The sequence below is a fragment of the Oryctolagus cuniculus genome, chromosome 13, assembly GCF_051225735.1.
Source record: "Oryctolagus cuniculus isolate XC-2025 breed Fujian yellow rabbit chromosome 13, ASM5122573v1, whole genome shotgun sequence".
Classification (NCBI taxonomy): domain Eukaryota; kingdom Metazoa; phylum Chordata; class Mammalia; order Lagomorpha; family Leporidae; genus Oryctolagus; species Oryctolagus cuniculus.
The window spans coordinates 2885441-2901999 of NC_142879.1; the positions used below are offsets into that span (position 1 = coordinate 2885441).

General features: G+C 46.8%; 1 protein-coding gene across 2 annotated transcripts in view; it reads left to right on the forward strand.

The window, feature by feature from the left end:
• The window catches only part of HMCN1 (hemicentin 1), a 469239-nt gene that overhangs the window by 1187 nt on the left and 451493 nt on the right, over positions 1-16559 (forward strand). The window lies entirely within an intron of this gene.

Here is a 16559-nt window from a genome sequence, read left to right on the forward strand (position 1 = left end):
CTGGGACACCCCCTACGCTGTGGTCTCTCTGTTCAGTGTCAAGAAGCCTGTTACGCAGTTCGAAGCTTTGTTGTTTTGCGGAGACTAAGTGTTGCTTTTATAGGGACAGAGCTGACGTTGGCTAAAGTGTAAAAACTTTTCTCTGGCGCCGCAATTTGCCCCCCCCCCCCCCCCCGCCCTAGAAAGCTCTTGGGGAATCGTTTTTGCTGCAAACAGGATACACGAATTGCCTGTTTGTTCCACAAAATTAATGGGAACTGATCTATCATGACATTCAGAAGTGGTATGTAAAATTAGAATGGATTGTACTGTGGTTGTTGATTACCAAATGGGGAACTTTGAGAATTGCTGGAGTTGACTTTCCTGCAGTTTAGCAATCATTTCAGAGTGAGAAAAATGTGGCATGCTAATAACAGGTGATGACTCATAAATTAGAGCTGTTTTGATCTAAAGTAAATGAGAAATTATCAATTTAACTTGGTTTCATAAAATCAGTTGCATTTACAATTCAACAAAATTGTTTCCTTCGTGATCCAAAGTAGAGAAGTGGGCCAGTGTTTGTCATTGAAGACAAATTTTTGAAGATAGAGTGTCTTTGGTTTAGTGTTTTTAATAGACTGACACTGTGATAGTGTCTTTGCATACCCTTTTCTCTCTGTGCGTGATCATTGAGAGTTCCGATTTCCTGCTAGTTCTGATTAGTGACCAGCTTGGAGAGGATTAGCACTTTCACTGAGTCCCATTAGAAGTCAGTTCACCTTTCTGAATCTCAGCTTCCCCAACTGCGAAATGATGGAACTGGATTTGAATATCAGGTCACTTCTTCTTTAGTTTGATTGATTGATTAATTGGATGGAGACAGAGCGCTCCTGCCCACTGGTTCACTTCCCAAATGCCACCACCACTCAAGCTGGGCCACATTGAAGCCCAAAGTCGGGAACCCAAGTCAGGTCTCCCAGTGGGTGGCAGGAACCCAACTGCTGTCTCCTGCGGTATGCATTAGCGGGAGGCTGGAATCGGAGTGGAGCCAAGACACGAACCCAGGCACTCCAGTATGCAATGTGGATATCCCAAGCCTTGTCTTACCCACTATGCCAAATGCCTGTCTCTCTAAGATCACCTCTAACTGTGACTTTTTAAAAGCATTTGAGAGGTAGAGTTACAGACAGGGAGCAGGAGAGACAGAGACTAAGGTCTTCCGTCATTTGTTCCCTCCCTGAATGGCCAATCCAAAGCCAGGAGCCAGCAGCTTCTTTCGGATCTCCCAGTGAACCGGCGCCTATGTGGGATGCTGGCATGGCAGGCAGTGTCTTCACCTGCTAGGCCACAGCGCCTGTACCCCAATTGTGACATTTTTTAACACTTCGTTTTATGTATGGTTGTTTTCAAAGTTCCTAACATGTTCTTAAGGTTGGGTGACACAAGTGGCATGGAGAGGCATAAAGTATGGAATTTAATATAACTGACACAGTTGAACTATTGTAGCCCTTTGGCATACACTATCGCACTTAGCTAGAAGAGATGATCGTTACGATTTGGAACAGAATCTAAGGCTTTTCACAGGAATCTTTAGGCCTTTGCATGTGATGAGTTTGGAGCTCTGCTTTACAGTTTGTAGTGCGGTGTGTGGGTGGTGCGGTGTGCGGGTAGTGCGGTGTGTGGGTGGTGCGGTGTGCGGGTAGTGCGGTGTGTGGGTGGTGCGGTGTGTGGGTACAGGTGGGTGTAAACGTAGAACATGGAAAATACAGACCTTGAGGAGGGAGGATCCAACAGGTTGACAGTGGGGTGATAAAACCGTTCAGAATATGTGATTAGGAAGGCTGTGTCCTCCAGCTCACGGCACCTGCGGCCCACCTAGGCTAGAAGGAGTTACCAGAAACAATTGGGACCATAGGAAGGGAAGCCAACCTGTTGATGTTAACTATGGTTGGTTAAGGTAGCTATTCCAGTTCCTTAATCACGGTGGATATATTCATTATTTTTTTAACTTTTATTTAATGAATATAAATTTCCAAAGTACAGCTTATGGATTACAATGGCTTCCCCCCCCATAACTTCCCTACCACCCGCAACCCTCCCCTTTCCCACTCCCTCTCCCCTTCCATTCACATCAAGATTCATTTTCAATTCTCTTTATATACAGAAGATCAGTTTAGTATATATTAAGTAAAGATTTCAACAGTTTGCTCCCACACAGAAACACAAAGTGAAAAATACTGTTTGAGTACTCGTTATAGCATTAAATCACAATGTACAGCACATTAAGGACAGAGATCCTACATGAGGAGTAAGTGCACAGTGACTCTTGTTGTTGACTTAACAAATTGACACTCTTGTTTATGGCATCAGTAATCACCCCAGGCTCTTGTCATGAGTTGCCAAGGCTATGGAAGCCTTTTGAGTTCACCGACTCTGATCACACTTAGACAAAGTCATAGTCAAAGTGGAAGTTCTCTCCTCCCTTCAGAGAAAGGTACCTCCTTTGATGACCTGTTCTTTCCACTGGGATCTCACTCGCAGAGATCTTTCATTTAGGTGTTTTTTTTTTTTTTTTTTTTTTTTTTTTTTTGCCATAGTGTCTTGGCTTTCCATGCCTGAAATACTCTCATGGGCTTTTCAGCCAGATCCGCATGCCTTAAGGGCTGATTCTGAGGCCAGAGTGCTGTTTAGGACATCTGCCATTCTATGGGTCTGCTGTGTATCTCACTTCCCATGTTGGATCGTTTTCTCCCTTTTTTATTCTGTCGGTTAGTATTTGCAGACACTATTCTTGTTTATGTGATCCCTTTGGTTCTTAGTCCTATCATTATGATCAATTGTGAACAGAAATTGATCACTTGGACTAGTGAGATGGCATTGGTACATGCCACCTTGATGGGGTTGAATTGGAATCCCCTGGTATGTTTCTAACTCTACTGTTTGGGGCAAGTCAGCTTGAGCATGTCCCGAATTGCACATCTCTTCCCTCTCTTATTCTCACTCTTATATTTAACAGGGATCACTTTTCAATTAAGTTTCAACACTTAAGAGTAACTGTATTGGCCAGCCCTCTGCTGTGGCCAGGGAGTGCAGTGGAGGATGGCCCAGGTGCTTGGGCCCTGCACCCCATGGGAGACCAGGAAAAGCACCTGGCTCCTGGCTCCTGCCATCGGATCAGCGCGGTGCGCCGGCCGCAGCGCGCCGGCCGCGGCGGCCATTGGAGGGTGAACCAACGGCAAAAAGGAAGACCTTTCTCTCTGTCTCTCTCTCTCTCTCACTATCCACTCTGCCTGTCAAAAAAAAAAAAAAAAAAAAAAAAAAAAAAAAAAAAAAAAAGAGTAACTGTATTAATTACAGAATTCAACCAATAGTATTAAGTAGAAGAAACAAACAAAAATACTGGATATATTCATTATTAACAGCTTCATTGAGAGGCAGTTCCAATACCATATAATTTGTCCACTTAAAATGTCCAGTTGGGTGATTTTTGATGTGTTCAGATAGGTGCAGCTGTCACCCAGTTTTAGAATATTTCATTACCTCAGAAATAAATCCCACACACCCTGGATCTGTCTCCCATCCTCTCTTATCCCGAGCCCAGCTCTGAGTGGCCACTAGTCTACTTGTCTGTCTCTGAAGATTTTCCAGTTCTGGACTTTATACGTGTGGTATCACATGATTTGTAGCCTTCTGCATTTGAAGATTCACTGGTGTTGTGCCGTGTATCAGAACTTCAGCTTTCACGGCCACATAATATTCTGCATGACAGACAACCTTTATTCGCCCCTTATGAACATTTGGGTATTTTCACATTGCTATTGTAAACCATGCTGTTATAAATATTCATGTACCTGTTTCTGTGTGGACATATGGTTTCATTTCTCTTGGGTATATACCTGGGAATGCAATTGCTGGCTTATGATTACTTCATATTTGATTGTTTGAGGAACTGTCCAAGTGTTTCTATAACAGGTGCACCATAGTGATGGTGTATGAGGTTCTGATTTCTTTGCATTTTCATCAATATGTTGTCAGAGTCTTGATTCTTTTTTTTTTATTTAAAGATTTATTTATTTATTTGAAAGTCAGAGTTACACAGAGAAGGAGAGGCGGGGGGGGGGGGCTCCTCCATCTGGTGGTTCACTCCCCCGATGGCCACAATGGCTGGAGCTGGGCCGATCTGAATCCAGGAGCCAGGAGCTTCTTCTGGGTCTCCCACATGGGTATAGGGGCCCAAGGACTTGGGCCATCCTGTGCTGCCCAGGCCATAGCAGAGAGCTGGATCAGAAATGGAGCAGCCGGGACTCAAACTGGCAACCATGTGGGATGCTGGCACTAAAGTGGTGGCTTTACCGGCTACACCACAGCGCCAGCCCAGACTTCTTCATTCTTAAATATGCTATGGTTTTATTATGGTCTGGCCTCTGAACTCAGGAGTTTAAACCCCAGAGTCATAAATTCATTGTACCAAAAGGGTGGCAACTTAACCCAGCTGTGGTATTTACAGGTGGGACCTTTGGGAAGTGATTAGAACTAGATTGGAGCGGGGAATGTCTGGCCCACGGGCCGCATGAAGCCAGGGAAATCATGTGGTCTGGTCCTGCCAAGGCAGCCACAGCTGGACCTGAAATTTGGTGAATCTGTAGCCAGCTAACTTTTAAGTTGCTAAGTTTGTGTGGCCCACAGATGATGTTATGAGTATCCAAATGACCCTTGGCAGAAATGGCCCACCCTGCACTAGATGTTGTGGGGGAGGCCTTTCCCTGTGCCTCCCTCTCCCTCATGATTGAAACCTGGTGACTATATAAGGGAGAGAGAGGGAGGAAGATGAGGTTGGTAGAGACACAGACATGGCTTGCTCTCTGTCTCTTGCTGCGTGGTGCTCTGTGCCGTGCCACGTCTGGTCTCTGCCAGCAGGGACACAATCACTAGGGGTTGAACCAGCGGTGCTCACCTGATCTTGGACTGTGAATCTTTAGAACTCAGAGCCAAAATAAACCTCCTTCCTGTATAAAGTTACTCTCAAGTAGCAAAAATGCCAACTAATACAACATAAGTTTTGTGCTTTTACAGTTCTCAAAATGTGTTCCTGTCTTCTTCAAAGCACAACTTTAGGGAGGGCTAATGGTCTCTCTTTGTAGCTTTGATCACTAGTCTCATTTTCCTTCCTCTCTATAAGGCAGAAGGAGAGAGAGTGAGTTGCTTTGTAGAAAGAAAAGTCCTCTTTTGGGACAGCCTTGTGACATAGCAGATCAAGCTGCTACCTGGGACCCCCACATCTCACGTCAGAGGGCTGACTTGAGCTCTGGTTACTCTGCTTCGAATCCGCTTTCCTGCTGATGCATCCCGGGAGGTAGCTTTCCACCCACGTGGGAGACCTAGATGGAGCTCAGGGCTACTGCCTTTGGGCTGACCCAGCCGCAGCTGTTGTAGACATTCGGGAAGTGATTCAGAGAGGGGCACGAAACGCTCTCTTGGGCTCAGCTGCTCTCACTTTGCCTTTCTAGTAGATGAAAAATAAATTTTTTATTTTTTAAGAAAACTTCTCTTCCTTTTTGTTAGAATTACATCTCTCTTTCCTTTCCAGGATGCTTTTTGCCAGTCTGTTTACTTGTTCACTTAGGCATTCACTCCCTCACTCACTTGTTGTATCTCAGGCACTGAGGACGTGAAAGGGGATAAAACAGGTACAGACTCCTGTACATGTGGAGCCTGGGTTCTATGGGGATGGGCACAGGCAACACAGAAAATTATTAAAGTACATATGGTATGTTTGAAAATAAAGCAGAAAAAGGGCCTGGGAACTTGAAGTGGATTGAGGGTGTTGGAATTTTTTTTTTTTTTTTTTTTTTTTTTTTTTTTTTTGACAGGCAGAGTGGACAGTGAGAGAGAGAGACAGAGAGAAAGGTCTTCCTTTGCCGTTGGTTCACCCTCCAATGGCCGGCGCGGCCGGCGCGCTGCGGCCGGCGCACCGCGCTGATCCGATGGCAGGAGCCAGAAGCCAGGTGCTTTTCCTGGTCTCCCATGGGGTGCAGGGCCCAAGCACCTGGGCCATCCTCCACTGCACTCCCTGGCCACAGCAGAGAGCTGGCCTGGAAGAGGGGCAACCAGGATAGAATTGGCGCCCCAACTGGGACTAGAACCCGGTGTGCCGGCGCCGCAAGGTGGAGGATTAGCCTAGTGAGCCGCGGCGCCGGCGAGGGTGTTGGAATTTTAAATGTGGTTAGGGAAGGCCCCAGTTGAAAAGGTCACTTTTTTTTTTTTTTAATGTATTTACTTATTTCAAAGAATTACATACAGAGATGGACAGACAAGATTTTCCATCCACTGGTTCACTCCCCAGATGGCTGCAACAGCCAGCACTGGGCCAGGCTGAAGCCAGGAGATACATCCTGGTCTCCCACATGGGTAACAGAGGCCCAGACTTGGGCCATCTTCTGCCGCTTTTCCCAGGCCACTAGCAGAGCAGCTGGAACGCGAACCAGCACTCATGGGATGCCTGTGTCACAGGTAATGGCTTCATCTGCTACACCACAACGTTGGCCTTGAAAAGGTCACTTGGAACTAGGATTTGAAGGAGGTGAGAAAGGGAACAGTGATGATATCTCGGGAAAGACTGTTAGAGGCGGAGAACAGTTGATGATAAGGCGGCCTGGCAAGAGCATCTTGGTACGTGCAGGGACAGTGAAGAGACCGGAGTGTTGGGAACACAGTGGTAGGGAGGAGGTAGAAGAGATCAGAAATCCAGCCAGTCCAGGAAAGGATTGTCAGCACTGTGACTTGGCTTTTACAAGTGGGTCATTTTAGGGTTTTGAAGACAGTAGTGAAGTGACCTAACTTAAGTGAATTCTGTTGTTTGAGAATAGGCAAAAGGCAGAAACAGAACAGAAGAGGGACTATTGTATAATTCAGGGAGAAGATAGTATATCTTGCATGAAGTAGAGTTGGGTAAGTTTTGAGAAATGTTTGACCCTTTTTGGTATAGCTTGAAGATGAAGCCAGAGTAATTTAACGATGGGACTACAAGCATAATACAGGGTCTGAGAATTCACCTTGAGTGAACAGAAGCGCAGATGGCTGTGTCCCGAGATGGAGGAGAAGAGGCAGGGGCATATTGAAGTTTGAGTTACCTTTTGATGCCTAGGAGGAGGTATTAAGGTAGTTGGATATATGAGATTAGAGTTCAAAGGGAGAGGTCTGGAGAGAGGTAAACTTGGGATACATGTCAGTAGTATTTGGGACCACCAGACAAGATGGGACCACTAAGGGACTGACCTTAAACAGAGTAGAAAGAATTTCTGAGGAGCCAGACCTGGGATGACATGAGGATGAAGAAGCCGAGTAGTGAGAGGAATTGAATTCAGGGAGGGCGGGAGGACACTGTTATTCAAGGAGAATTGAGAATTGGCTAATACCTTTAGCAGTGTGGAAGTTGTTGATGACACAGCAAGAGGAGTTTCATTGAAGATTTGGTAGTAAATCCTGTGTGGAGAGGATTCAAAAGAGAATAGAAGAGGAATTGGAAATCTTAACTCTTTTTCTGTTTCCAGCTCTTGGAATGGTTGCCTTGAAATTGCGGTTAGTTTTGACAGTAGATTCAACCAGTAATCTACAAAATTCAAATGTAATGTAATAGTCCAATTTGGAACAGAGACTTGTATTCTGTTCCTTATTCTTGTCATTTAAGCACATCATTTAACCTTGCCAAACCTCTATTTCTCTGTCTGTAAAGTTAGTGCGTTGTGGATTGTTATCAAAGCCTATGGTTTCAGTAATCATGAATAGTGAAAGATAAGTGAGTAAAACGAGATTCAAAGTAGCAAGAACTTGATATTGAGAGATATGTCAGCGTTGCATTTCTCTGTTTGAGTCTCGCTTTAATAAAACCTTGAATACTCAGTGACTTTGTATGGCTCACAAGGACCTGCATTATTAAGACGATGCTCTAGAACTTGTTTAAGTAAAAAGATGCTCTTAGAATATCTTTCTAAACAATAACAAATCACTCAAAACCATTTGTCAAGAAAATATTACACATTCAGACCTTGAAAAGCCTGCACAAACTATGTGAAGTGAACTTCAAATAGAAATAGTTTCAATGTGTATAGGTGGAAGCCAAGAAGGCGCGGATCTCCCCTGGCCTCTAGCACGTCTGTAGGAAGGAAGGCTTTCATGAGGAAAGGGATCGATTTGTTAGAATCAGGAGGAATCCACTGGAAGCAAACGCACTAAAATGCAAGAGTGAGAGATTTTGGTTTGACTATGATAACTACTTCTCAGCATGGCAAAGTCTTTTAATTTGGGAGAGTGGATCTTGGGTCAGTGCCTCTTTCCTGAGGATATGTGGAGATGTTTTGCTATGGCTAATACTTTTCTCCAAAGAGTAAAGACTAAATGTTGATCAATCAGATGTTGCTAATGTATTGTGGCTGTTTCCAATTTAACAGAATCCTGAAGGTTTTTTTGTTTGTTTTTGGTTAAGTTGAGGAACAACCTTCAAATTTATTGCTCTTAAATCAGAATTTGGCTTTGTTTATGATTTAGACAGACAATGAATTTTCTTGATAGTCTTCATAGTTTTGCTTATTTACTTTTTCCCCTGAGTAGTCTCCTTGGGCAAGATTGCTTCATTCAATTTCTAGGCTTGGCACCCAGTGAACAGTCAAAATATGCTTGATAAATGGATGGATAAATGAATGAATGGTGGAGACAAGACCTGGGTAATGCCGAAGTCTTGGGTGTTTGTATATGCAGGTGAGGTTTGGGGCATTTGCCAACAGTCTGGAGTGTCTGGGCTGCATGTTGTCAGTCCTCCTACCTTCTAGTATTCACTGGACTGACTCAAGGACTGCCACACAGACTAATTTCCAAGGTGCAAAGGATCCACATCTATAGGTGCTTTGCATAAGTCCACAGGGATTCTTAAACTTAGTTTAGACTTTTCTGATAATCCCATAAGAATTCCCCATCTCTGGAGAATAAGAATTTTAAAAAAAAATAGGCTTTTGTCAAGCATAAAGTGTAATGATCAACTTTGCCTATCTTAGTGATGTTCCTTTGATTAAATTAAAATAATGCTCGTATGTGAACGTCTTTTTAAAGCGCTGTAGAACAAATACGGTTGCTCTGCCTGTTCAGTAACTCGTGTTTGTCTGTGAAGATTCAATAGGTTCCTTAGAGAAACCAGTTATCAAGGAAAATAGTATAATAAATGCATTGTAAGGTGAAAAAATTAAGAAAATATCTACCAAGTCTAAAATGACTTGGCTGTTCATCAGCCTGCAGGCAAAGGACAAGCCAGCTCCACCGCAGCACCATCTGATAGACCGTTTGAGAAGCCGGGGTTCTTTGCGGCTCTTTCCCATTGAGCCCCAGCTCATCATTGGGAAACCTGCAAGAGAATCAGCAGACCCAAAAGATAAGCTGTAATATTCATTCATGCACGTAGTCACTCTCTGGTCAGTCAGTAACAGACTCCTTAATATTTATCAGTGACTCTGCTGGGTGCTATTGGTTCAAAGCCATGAGTCAGAGCTTAGAAGAAGCTAATAGTCTAGGAGATGGAGGCCAGGACAAATGGTAATACACAACATTTTGTGCTGGGAAGAAGCATCGGTGATATGTGAGTCCAGAGCAGTGCACCTGGGCCTGAATTCAGGAGGGTAAGAGTCGGCAAATGTTGCCTGGAGGTAGTGTGTTCTGGACTGAAACCTGAGGAAAACACATGAGTACAAGCAGTTTAATCAAAGCATTAAGGAGTTGGGATTTCGTTCTGAAAGCTGATGGGAGCCTGGAAGGACTGGCAGTGAGGAGTGACATGACTGGGTTTTCGTTTTATTTCTCTAACCCTTGGATGCATTGGAGCAGGAGGGCTTGGTGGTCCTGGAGCTGCAGTCTACAGGCACTGCAACACACAGGGGAGACACTGCGGTGACCTGGGCAGAGAGTGGGGGACAGGTTTCTGATCTGTTAAGAGTCTGATGGACTGGAGTTGTCCCTAAGAACATAGAAAACCAGGAAATGCGATTGCCTTCTGGAGTTTGGGATGTGCAGTGTGCTCACAGTGGAAAAGCGATTGACTCCCAGAGTAGTGAGTCTGATAATGTGCTCTTTATACATTAAGTTATCCAAAATAAATAACAGCACAAAGTACACGAGGTCAGCAGACACAGACTTCAGAAGAGTTAAGCAAGTTCTAACTAGGGCTCAAGATGTGAGTTCATTCTACACTTGAGTAGCTAGTACACCCTTCACAGGGTTCCAACTGTGGTGATAGACTGTTTATTCTTATAAATATGTAATGATGTCATTACATATTTGGATCGTACCATGAGCTGTCCTCTCTCTGGTTGCAACCTCACTAAGGAATCTTGTGATAATTTATCCTCATATACTTTCCTTACGGGGAGAGAAGGCTCTGGTCAGACTGGAGCATCCATCACGTTCACCAGACATTGTCCTCCCTGGTAACTCACATTTTGGCATACCAGTTGTATATATCATTCTCTATTGTTTGAAGAATTCTGACAGTGTCAAGTTTCTGAGTTTGCAAGTCTGAGAGCCAGATACCAGTCAGTGATGGTGCATTTATCACAGTCAGTGTCTCCTTGGGTGGGTCTGTTTGGGTGGCCTGTCTGCAGGTAGGGCTCCGCGGCGTTTCCATCAGTCGGTGGTGTATAAATAGCACTAAGTAGCTGTTCTGATTGCTGGAAACCTATGCAAATGACAGCCGAAGCCCTCGGAGTAGATGAGCTCATCCAAGGAGTGTGTGTAGACTGAGAACAGAAAGGAGACAGGATAGAACTGTGAACACTGCATTTGCCAGGCAGTCAGAGGAAAGGAAGTTCATACAAGGGTTCTGGAAAGGAGAGTCCAGGAGAATAGAAACAGGAACAGGCAGCGTTTGGGATTCTAAAAAGTTAGCTTTAAGCAGAAGAGGTTGTTTACATTATCCATTTATAAGTTTCCTGAAAGTAAAGACTAAATACTGTTAAGCTAAAAAAAGAGTTGTAGAGCCAGAAGGTTGCAGTCCGGGGTAAGGAAACAGGGCTGTTGAGTCCAGTGTTGCTTTGGTTAAGCGTAGCTAACTCCGTAGTCACAGCAGGCACTCTGCAGTTGGCGGCCTGGCTTCACTAGTCGACTGCTGTGTGATGGGAACTCCCTTGGGCTTCAGTTTCAGTAAGCTGGGCTGATGTTACCCACCTTGGGAGGTTGAGTACATGAGTGGCTGTAGGATACCTAGCACAGTCTGCCACACACAGAGAATTCTCACTCCCGGGACTTAGAACTGATGAGCATGGGGAGGAGCAGAGGACGTGTAGGTACTGTTGGAAAAGAATAGACTGAGAGACAGAAAGTGCCGGAGAGAGACTGGATAACTTGTGGAACCAGGGTGTTGATGAAGGGTTGGTGTGCAAGCAGGAGGGACCGGGTGTGGGAGAAGACCTTGGTTCCGTGTGAAGGGTGAGGAGCAGACCAAGGGTAGGCACTGTTGGGGTGGTGGTAGGTGGGCATTCAGGGTTTGATTTCCTGTCTGGTGGGCCCCTCCCTTTCATTTCCACAGAGAGCGGAAAGGAGGGCTATTTGGTGAGGAGGGAATGTGGGAAGTTTGGAGCAAAGGCTGACGGTGGCCGCGTGGAAGGCTTCTTAGGTTGTGGTTCGGAAGGTGGATTTGTAATGCACAAACGCCACTGACTGTGGTTTCCGACAGGGCCTCCAGCAGCTGGGCTTCACTCCTGAGGCTGACTGCCAGTTAGATGCCGGACTGGGGCTTTGTTGAGCAAGTGTGACCCAGCCAGTAGGATGTGGTTGAGAAGAGTCGTGACTGGAGAGGGGCTGAACTGACAGATTGCAGGGTCCAGTCTGGATGTATTGGACTGACAGGCGCTGGGATGTTACATGCAGACGACAACTTAACAAGGAAGTTGGGGTTGCTGCTCAGGGTAGCCAGAGTGATCCACCATGGCAGTTTGCGTGTGTGGGAAAAGAAGTCAAAATGAAGATGGTGGGACTGATCTTTAGGACCGTGCGGCTGCTGAGTTGCACTTGGGTGCTAAAGTAACCTACATAAAAGCCGGCGCCGCGGCTCACTAGGCTAATCCTCCGTCTAGCGGCGCCGGCACACCGGGTTCTAGTCCCGGTCGGGGCGCCGGATTCTGTCCCGGTTGCCCCTCTTCCAGGCCAGCCCTCTGCTGTGGCCAGGGAGTGCAGTGGAGGATGGCCCAGGTGCTTGGGCCCTGCACCCCATGGGAGACCAGGAAAAGCACCTGGCTCCTGGCTCCTGCCATCGGATCGGCGCGGTGCACCGGCCGCAGCGCGCTGGCCGCGGCGGCCATTGGAGGGTGAACCAACGGCAAGGGAAGACCTTTCTCTCTGTCTCTCTCTCTCACTGTCCACTCTGCCTGTCAAAAAAACAAAAAACAAAAAACAGACAAAAAAAAAAAAAAGTAACCTACATAAAAAGAGCCTGCAGGACTGAGGAAGACAGGCATCAGACATTTGTTCAGCAAGAAGTGCCAAGCCTGTAGGAGGCAGTTGACAGTGATGAAAGGGAGATCCTAGGCAGCGTGCACCTTGAACCGGCCGGTGCTTCCTCTGAAGGCAGGGGCATGAGGGTCGGCAATGGACGGAACGCTGACTGCCCCAACCCGGAGGTCTCGGGGCGCGTGGCGTCACGCTGGGGAGGCCGCTTCTGCAGGGGAGAGCCTGGCTCAGCCAAAGCGGGAATTGATGATGGTGAGCAAGAACGGGAACACGTGCCGGTGGCCAAGTCCTGACTGGGGCCTGCGTGGAAGTCTAAGAACGGGGCTTGGGCCCCGGGAGAGTCTGCTGCCAGCATCCGACCTGCTGCGCGGCTGCCTCCTGCCGAGGACACACCTCCTCACTGCCCCGGGCTTCAGCTTCGCGGTGTAGTGCCGTTTCTAATGATAACAGCTCCCGCTTTATTTCTGATGCGCTCTGGGCACTGGACTGGGCACCTTCCGTGCTTCAGTTAAGTCTTGGGGGGAAAAAAGCTCCAAGTGGTGGGTCTTTGTCTTCCTTGTGCAGCACCGGCAGCTTTATTAGCGAACTCTCAAAATGCACAAAGTGTATTCCTTTAGTTGTGATCCATGTGTGGGGTACACAGGGACCACAGTGCGTTCCTTGGGGCTGCCATGGCAAAATCCCACAGCCTGGGTCGTCTAGGCAACGGCACATTGTTGTCAGGGTTCTGGAGCTGCACGGCCTCAGCCACAGCGGTGGCAGGGCTGTCTCCTTCGGGTGCCTGTGAGGCGAGAGGGGTGCAGGCCTCTCCCCCAGCTGTGGGCTTTGTCCCCCTCTAAGAAGTAGAAATAACAGAGCCATATTGAAAAGCCTGCAAAGTTGAAGAGCATGTGATTTTTAAAAAAGATAAATTTGAAAAAGAGCCAAATGAAACTTCTGAAAATAAAAAACTGAACACAGTTGATTGACAACAGAAACGTAAGAGATGGCTTAAAGAGATCAGTTAGAACAGAAGGGAAACGAATGAAAGATTTGAGAAAGTCGCCTTGAATATAGCAAAAAGAGAAACGGGAATGGGAACAACAAAGAGGACTGGAAAAGAAAATAATATCTGAAACACGAGTAACGGGATTTGATGAAGGGGAGACTACAGAGACAGGAAGAGGAAATATTTGAAAGAATGGCCCAGAGTTTAATAACAGCTGAAGTCCTCAGGTTAGGGAGGCAAACCAAGTTCCACACAGGAAAAACAAACTCAGGTCTGTACTTTGACACTGAATAAGGAAATAAGGAGACCGATCATCTTCATGTAAGCGCAGACCGCAGTGGCTGCTTTGAGCCCCCGGCCCCTTCCGCTCTCTGTCCAGCTTTCTGCTACTGCGCACCCGGAGGCAGCAGGGAGTGCTCAAGTGCTTGGTCCCTGCCCCCCACAGGAGAGACCTGGATTCAGTTCCTGGCTCCTTGCTTCGGCCCGGCTCATCCCTGGCCCTTACACCTCTCTAGGGAGTGGATAAAACGGATCTGTCTTTCAAATGAAAATAGTTTATAATTTAAAGATAATATCTTCAAAGGGCTGAGCCCCAGATTTGTACCTCTAACTAAACTAATCAAGAATTAGGTATGGGGCCAGTGTGAATGTAAAGACTGTGTTAAAAATTGGGGGAGAATGGCCGGCGCCGTGGTTCAACAGGCTAATCCCCCACCTAGCGGCGCCAGCACACCGGGTTCTAGTCCTGGTCGGGGCACCGGATTCTGTCCCGGTTGCCCCTCTTCCAGGCCAGCTCTCTGCTGTGGGCCGGGAAGGCAGTGGAGGATGGCCCAAGTACTTGGGCCCTGCACCCCATGGGAGACCAGGAGAAGCACCTGGCTCCTGCCATCGGATCAGCGCGGTGCACTGGCCGCGGCAGCCATTGGAGGGTGAACCAACGGCAAAGGAAGACCTTTCTCTCTGTTTCTCTCTCTCTCTCACTGTCCACTCTGCCTGTCAAAAAAAAAAAAAAAAAAAAAAAAGGCGGTTGGGGGGGGAATCCAAAGGAAGGAGTGGCAGGAGGCTAGAAGCAACAATGAGTTACAAAATCAATAGGACCAGCACTGTGGCATATTTGGTAAAGCCGCCGCCTGCAGTGCTGGCATCCCATACGGGTGCCGGTTCTAGTCCTAGCTGCTATGGCCCATGGCCTGGGAAAGCAGTGTAAGATGGCCCAGCGCTTGGGCCCCTGCACCCGCGTGGGAGACCCAGAAGAAGCTTCTGGCTCCTGGCTTCAGATCAGCTCAGCTTCAGCCGTTGCGGCCATCTGGGGAGTGAGCCAGCGGATGAAAGACCTCTCTCTGCCTCTGCCTCTTTGTAACTCTGCCTTTCAAATAAATAAATAAATCTTTAAAAAAATCAATAAACAAGTCAAATCTAAACCAATTATATAAAGAAAGACTAATTTAGTATGTTTAATAAAAGGCGGCTCTAAAATGCCAGTTAATGGACAGGTGGTGAGCCTAGTGTCTGAGTATCAGGAAGCCACCCACATCCCATACTGGAGTGTCTGGGTTGGACACTTGGCTGCAGCTCCTGACTCCAGCTTCCTGCCTCACGTCTGGGAGGCAGCAGTGATACCTCAGGTAACCTGGAGAGCTGGGCTCCATTCCCAGCTCCGCACCTCCACCCTGGCCCAGCCCCAGACGCGACAGGATCTGGAGAGCATTCTCTCTCATGTTCTGTTGCTCTCAGATTTAAAAACAAACAAAATGACAAAAAAAACAAAAAGACAAATAAAAAATCTCCGTGGTAGTATAGTACAGTAAGTTTTTAGATTTTTGTTCTCTATTGCTTAGTGAAATACTGTATTTTATTGACCTACTTGGTACATTAAAGAACAAGTGCCCTTCACATACTGCTCCATCTCCTCCTCTGCACCACTGTCTCCTGAGCCTGGCCAGAGCAGCTACCGGTTGCCCTGAAGTGTTGTTGGAGACAGTCGGTGCGGCTACCGCTTGCCCTGAAGTGTTGTTGGTGACAGTCGGTGCGGCTACCGGTTGCCCTGAAGTGTTCGTGACAATCAGTGCGGCTACCGGTTGCCCTGAAGTGTTGTTGGTGACAATCGGTGCGGCTACCGGTTGCCCTGAAGTGTTGTTGGTGACAGTCGGTGCGGCTACCAGTTGCCCTGAAGTGTTCGTGACAATCGGTGCGGCTACCGGTTGCCCTGAAGTGTTGGTGACGGTCGGTGCGGCTACCGGTTGCCCTGAAGTGTTGTTGGTGACTGGTGACCAACGGTGCAGCTACTGGTTGCCCTGAAGAGTTGGTGGTGACAATCAGTGCGGCTACCGGTTGCCCTGAAGTGTTGTTGGTGACAATCGGAGTGGCTACCAGTTGCCCTGAAGTGTTGTTGGTGACAATCGATGTGGCTTCCAGCCTGGGAAAGTTGCGAAATTCCTCCACCCTCTGTGAACATGCTTAAAGGCAAGCTCTCAAGGATGGGGTGCTGATGGAAAAATCGCTGCACTTGGTGTATTTGGAGTTTCCAAGAGAAGAAACCTGAGGTCCAAGTACTCTGGACTCCAAACACACATCAGAATTCCTAGCTCCCCTGTAATGTTCCCCGTTTCAAAATTAAGTATCTCAGCATCGTCAAAAAAATCCAACAAAACTGTACTAAATGGCATGCTTTAAAAGTAAAATTCAGGTTTTTAAAAATGCAAATTATTTAAAGGACTTAAATACCATCCCAGATATTAATGCTTCTCTCTGTAACTGCTACCAAGAGCTCTCTTCCTCGCTACCAAGAGCTCTCTGCCTATCCAAAAAGGGATTTGAGCTTACGATATTCTGATGCAAGTATTTTTATTAGAAACTTATGGAACAAGCAAACTCTCCCTAGTAAAAGATTTAAGGGGTTTTGGTTCTTTAGTATTCATTGCTGGATGACCTGCTAGGGGCTTAACTTTGTCTTCCAGAAATTCCTAAATGGAAGTCCTACCCTGCCATGCCTCAGATTGTGCCCTAATTTGGAGACAGGGTCATGGCAGATGTAATCATTTCAGATGTGGTCATGGGAGGGTTCGGTGGCTGCTAGTCCAACAGGACAGGTGTCCCCATGACGAAGGGA